This window comes from Palaemon carinicauda, chromosome 29 (assembly GCF_036898095.1).
Source record: "Palaemon carinicauda isolate YSFRI2023 chromosome 29, ASM3689809v2, whole genome shotgun sequence".
Classification (NCBI taxonomy): Eukaryota; Metazoa; Arthropoda; class Malacostraca; order Decapoda; family Palaemonidae; genus Palaemon; species Palaemon carinicauda.
Window position 1 is genome coordinate 49,446,505 of NC_090753.1, and position 6,505 is coordinate 49,453,009.

Consider the following 6,505-nt stretch of genomic DNA (forward strand, 5'->3'; position numbering starts at 1 on the left):
GGCCTTTAAACCTTTAAAGGAGGAAAAAGAAACTGCGAATATCAAAAGGAAAACAGGAATAACATAAATGCTTGATAAAGACAAAGAAGGGAGAAACCTGATTCCAATATAGCGGTCGTTGCTGCATATTAAACACCTGTCTTCAGCGAGGAACGAAATCGTGATGTCAAAAGAGGTAAACTCCATTATGGAGTAATAGTACCGTCAGTGAACCAAAGGCGGTGCACTGTTAGCAATGCTAAAGAATCTAGTTCTAGCCTTTTACTTTATACCTCCATCCAAGACTCGGCCTATACTTGGATGGGTGACCGTCAAAAGAGGCCCTTCGCTTCTAACCCATAATCCCACTGACCATCACCAGGGAGGAGGAGGGGGGGGGGGGGTTGCAACCTCATCTTGCACAAAGGCTTGCCGAAAATAGGAAGGATAAAACTTACAATGAGATCACGCAACACTGATATTTCATTAAATCTTTTCATTCTGATCGTGTATCGAGATTGTATGTACTGTATTTTCCATAAGGGTTGCTGTGGCTTATTGGAAACGTCCCTGACTAGTAATTGCAAGACTGGGGTTCAAGTCCCGCTCAAACTCATGTTAGTTCCTTTGGTCACTGCAAGCAGCCTCACCATCCTTGTAAGCTAAGGATAGGGGGGGGGGGAAGCCTATACGTCTACCTGCTGAGTCAGTAGCAGCCATTGCTTGGACCTACCTGATCCTATATGGGATGGAGAGGGAATTTGAGCGCTGATCATAGATAAACATGGTAAGCCTCTTGGGCTTTGTCCATTGCCTCCGTCATTCATAAGCGTCCTTTAAAAGCCTTTACGCATCAAATGAAGATTGGTAGAATCAAATGATTATAGATTTCTGATTCATAAAGGGACTTTGCCTCATATTTATTTCATAGAAACTGGAGACAAATATCCCTCCCCGTTTACTTCTCATTAACGAAATCTTGAGAGCAGATAAGGAAGAGAGGAAATACCTACAGTACGAAAATGAGAAACAAACAAGAAGGAAAGCGTACAGGTGAGCCAGCGTTTACGCGCAGGTAGTCGGCTGCTAATTAACCGAGCCATTTTAACATTTCCCAGAGACCGAATTACGGAAGAACGCTAATTGGCTGGTAATGTGGCACCGGCGGAAACTAATTCAAGTTAACTGGTGGGCCATTAAAAATTAACCTCTGATGCCGGCCACCATTTCAGAGGCTGGCGGGGGGGGGGGGGGGGTTGGAACCTAACCTATATTGCGGGGGTTGGGAAAGATATGGGATTGGAAAGAGGTGGTGGTGGGTGTGGGGAGAAGGGGGATTAGCTGGGGAGTTGGAAGGAGTTTCTTGTTATTTTTATTTTATGCGAATTTTATAGTCTTTCTGTTTGTCCTTTACACTACTTTTGTGATTTTGTACGGATATGCTAGCAATAAGATGTGTGCCAAATGGTGTATGTTGAGAGAGAGAGAGAGAGAGAGAGAGAGAGAGAGAGAGAGAGAGATAATTAACAGGTCTTATTAATACACACATGATCCATTCAGCTATGCCTTCAGTTAGGAGAGAGAGAGAGAGAGAGAGAGAGAGAGAGAGAGATAATTAACAAGTCTTATTAATACACACATGATCCATTCAGCTATGCCCTCAATTAGAGAGAGAGAGAGAGAGAGAGAGAGAGAGAGAGAGAGAGAGAGAGAGAGAGAGATAATTCACAGGTCTTAATACACATATGATCCATTCAGCTATGCCTTCAATTAGAGAGAGAGAGAGAGAGGAGAGAGAGAGAGAGAGAGAGAGAGAGAGAGAGAGAGAGAGAGAGAGAGATAATTAACAGGTCTTATTAATACACACATGATCCATTCAGCTATGCCTTCAATTAGAGAGAGAATTAATATTGAATGGCTACTCGTTCAGATTTAAGAAACTGATAATCAACACAGGAAGTTTAAATGTCTGCTTTCTGTGGTCCTCTTTAACAGAGACAATGTTTGTTTTGATTTCGAGTCATTGTTTACTTTGATTTCATCTTACTAGTCACACACGCTCATATATACAAAAATAAATAAATGAATAAATAAATCAACACAGGCGCACACACTAATGTTAATAATAAACATTGGCGGATGGTGATGGTGAAGAGAATCTGCATACTCTAATGAAAGAAGGTAGACTGAGCGTTCATATCAACAAGATTAGGATTTTGAAGATGAACGTAATGCAGAATAATGAATCAATAAATAATGGCAGGATAGTGATGGTATTAGAATGAAAGGTTATCCAAGAAAGACAGCAACACTAAAAAGATGTGGAATAGAAGAAGAGCGTCAATGGAAGGAAAAGGTGGCAGGCACGATGTTTTAGACCCGATTCTCCTAATGAATTTTAACAAAGCAATGATAAATAAACATTGGAATCTTACAAAAGACTGCCTTAGGAACAGGGGGAATAATTAAATTAGGCCAGACTAGTTTGATACTACTTCATGCAAAAGTGTTATACAAATGGATGCACTCAAATCTTGTAACAAAATACTGCTTATTTCTTGCTAGCAAGCTCTTTTCCTTTTACCACCATGCTTCCCAACTGTTACTGATAGTGAAACTATTCTGGTGTCTTCCAGTTGAACCTTTGGATCAATGATTTCAATTAAATTTATTTCTTGACACTCGATCTGGCTGTCCAGCCACTCAAAACGACCTCTCTCTCTTCAACCTCTTGATACGGCACTGAATAACTTAGTGGAACCAATATCAGGGTCCCAATGACCCTGCTGGCAAGACAGTACCAAGAATATACTCTCTGGATCGTAAGTGACAGATTGGCCTGGAATGAAAAATTGTTGGTGAGGGACACAATCCAGCTAAATCCGACCTTGGGTACATCTAGATGTAAAGAACTCTGTCCTTGGAAGTCTGAAGCTATCACCTTTAAGCCTGAGGGTTCCTTAGAGGGAACTATGCGTCACAGTAAGTAAGGTCATTGTAGATCTTATGCCTCTCATTTACTATGTTCTTAAGTATTAGATCTTGTCAGTTATTGATAGATTTTTACTTACACAAGTGTATATGAGACAGAATTCTTTTACCTTTTTAAAACATAATTCTAGAGAGAGAGAGAGAGAGAGAGAGAGAGAGAGAGAGAGAGAGAGAGAGATATGAAGGTTGCAATGAAAATTGTGAGGGAGAGAGAGAGAGAGAGAGAGAGAGAGAGAGAGAGAGAGAGATGATTGTTCTTCATTTTGAAAAAATTATACACAGAGAGAGAGAGAGAGAGAGAGAGAGAGAGAGAGAGAGACATTACCTTTAAAATTGTCCTGATTATCCCCAAACCCCTTAAAGCCACTGATCCTTGCTAACACTTTTACTATATTCTTTCTTTATAAGAAAATGATTGGAGACAATTTACCCCATATATCAAAAGCCTGAATAATAAGGAACCAGAAAAGTCTCTGGAAGTTGTTGCTCTTCCGCCCGGGCGACAAGAACAACGCTTCTCGAATTAGAAACTTTTAACGTCATAGTCTGAGCCGTTCACTAACTTCTTCCTCTTTCTGCTCTTATCCATTCTTTGTCCCCTTTCTCCTTTCATCCACCCCTATTATGGAAATCCTTTTTTTCTGGAAGATACGGTGTCGAGTCGAAAAACTTTGCTCTCCCTTCTATGAATAAAATGCAAGTGGTTATATTAGTTTTGTAACTTACGACCAGAGAAGCTTTGAGTGTCATAACAATATTTTAGAAGGGTACTTTCTTAAAATGGTTATTTTACCCAATCATTTGCTCATAAATCTTAATATATGAGACAGGCATGTTATTCGATGCCTCCGATTAAAGTAGAAGCTTCCGACTGAGTACCGTCTTTAATTGCAAATTTTGAAAATCGATTTACTGACACAAATTCAGTTTTGATTGTAAACCATGAGCTATTACCTTTCACCCCATTCATAAATTGAATTTCCAAGTCTATTACGATAGACTAAACTTTTCCAAGTCGTGAAATGTCAACCTGATTAAACCATCTGTATATTATTCATTAGAATTCAGAAGAAAAAAAGTTTTTCACACGTATCTTTCTTAAAAAGGATTTTCCAAGTATTTTGAGGGGCGGTAGACGAGGGGAGAAAAGGTACGAAGAATGGATAAGAAAAGAAATAAGAGGGAGAAGTTAGTGAGGGGCTCAGCTTTGGGCTCTGAAAGTTTTTCATTTGAGAAGCGTTGTTCTCTTCTCCAAGAGACATCTGCTTTGGACTTGGCCATATCCACTTTGGACGTGGCCATATCCGCTTTGAACTTGGCCGTATCCGCTTTGGATTTAGCCGTATCCGTATTCGGTGGAGTTGATATGTAAGCAGTAAACTTTCTTTAATTAATATATAACGAGGAAAGAAGAAAGTTGTAAGGATTAGGAACGCACAACAATTTCTTTCTCTCACTCACCTATAACAAAAGCTCTCCTTATCTTGGAAATAGATTTTTACTTTAAGATACCACTTGATTTAGGTCTAAAGGTCAATCATGAATGCAGAAACAAGGGATAAAACAGTGCTCTAGAGACTGGCCATATATACGTATGATTAGAACCCAAGACCTCTCTCCCCATAGCTAGGACCAGGATGAGCTAGGATATGGACCTATAGACTCCCCAAAACCCCTCATTCCTTGCTCACGGATGGTGAGGTTGCAGACACTAATAGAAACTATCGAGCTTGAGCTGTCTCGAACTCCCGGTCAACAGATTGTTAGGCAAGGACGTTTCAGACTCACTTGTGGAAAGACACATGAATTTTCATATACTGTACTCGGAGGGTTAATTTCTACGAAGGATTCGGTTCTTAAAATCGATTTTGATGAACCAACTCTTCTGTTGGGTGTGATAAAGAAACGATGATCGGTCTGTAATCTAGAAAATATACAACACAAATTAGTCTTTAGTACCTTCTTGTTAGAAGAGGGACAGTTAGTGTCTACTTTTTTTTTTCGAAGTCAAACTAGGATATGTAATGGACATTTATGTCATGATATTTAAACAAGAATTCTAGATAAAATGAACAACAAACTAAAATTGAAGGTTATGTATATATATATATATATATATATATATATATATATATATATATATATATATATATATATATATATATATATATATATATATATATATATATATATATATATATATATATATATATATATACTACATCTAATCCGCAAACAGACGCATTCATAAACTGATAAAAAAGAGGAATTCAAGAAATTTGAAAAATATCTCTTGAGTAAAGGTCAATACCATATAACACTAACCTCCAACCACCAACCCCAAGCGTAATCCCTTTCCCCTTCCCCCATCAAATCCCCTTTCTTTCCAATCCCATCTCTTTCCCAACCCCAAAATATAGATTACGATTTATTCTCCCCTAACCCCATTACCCTCTGAAATGGTGGCCAACATCAGAGGTTAATTTTTAATGACCCACCAGTTATCTTGAATTAGTTTCCACCGGTGTCACATTACCGGCCAATTAGCGTTTTTCCATAATTCGATCTCTGGGAAATATCAAAATGGCTAGGCTAATTATCAGCCGACTACCAGCGCATAAACGCTGGCTCACCTGTACAGTCTCCGTCTTGTTTGGATATCATTTTCAAAATTACTTTCCTCCTTATCTGCTTTCAAGGTTTCCTTAATGAAAAGTAAACGGTTTGGGAATGTGAGTCCAGTGACTATGAAATCAAACGTCTGATGAATCTCTTTGTCCGGGCTGCGACTTTGCCTAGCCTAAAATCTTTAACATGCTCCGCCCACAAGCATCGTCATTGGCTATCACTCAAATGGCTCTGCTCTGCTGTAGCTCACTTCGCTCGCAATTTAACATTATCTCATTGCTCCTCTATTCTGGCAAGTGGTACATGGATGAACTGTGCATGCTATCTGCATGGATCGCTATTAGCGGTACATGGATAAGCTGTGCATGCTATCTACATGGATCACTATCTATGGTATCATAATTACCTATAACATCATCTCATTGCTCCTCTATTCTGGTAAGCTGTACATGGATGAGCTGTGCATGGTACCTACATGGATCACTATTTATGGTATCATAAGTACCTTTAACATCATCTCATTGCTCCTCTATTCTGGTAAGTTGTACATGGATGAGCTGTGCATGGTACCTGCATGGATCACTATTTAAGGTATCATAAGTACCTATAACATTATCTCATTGCTCCTCTATTCTGGTAAACGGTACATGGATGAGCTGTGCGTGGTACCTGCATGGATCACTAGTTAAGGTATTATAAGTACCTATAATTAAACACCAAAATACACAAAACGTATTCTAATTATCAAAATATCTTAATCCAGTCAAAGACATGAAGTTTTCAATTTGGCTCTTTCATTCAGTGGTAAATATTTTCATGTGAAGGTGACGAGTGGTGCATTCTCTAAATGGAAAAAAAAAAAAAAAACTTATTAATGTTGTAATAGAAGAATTGTGAGGTCGATTTT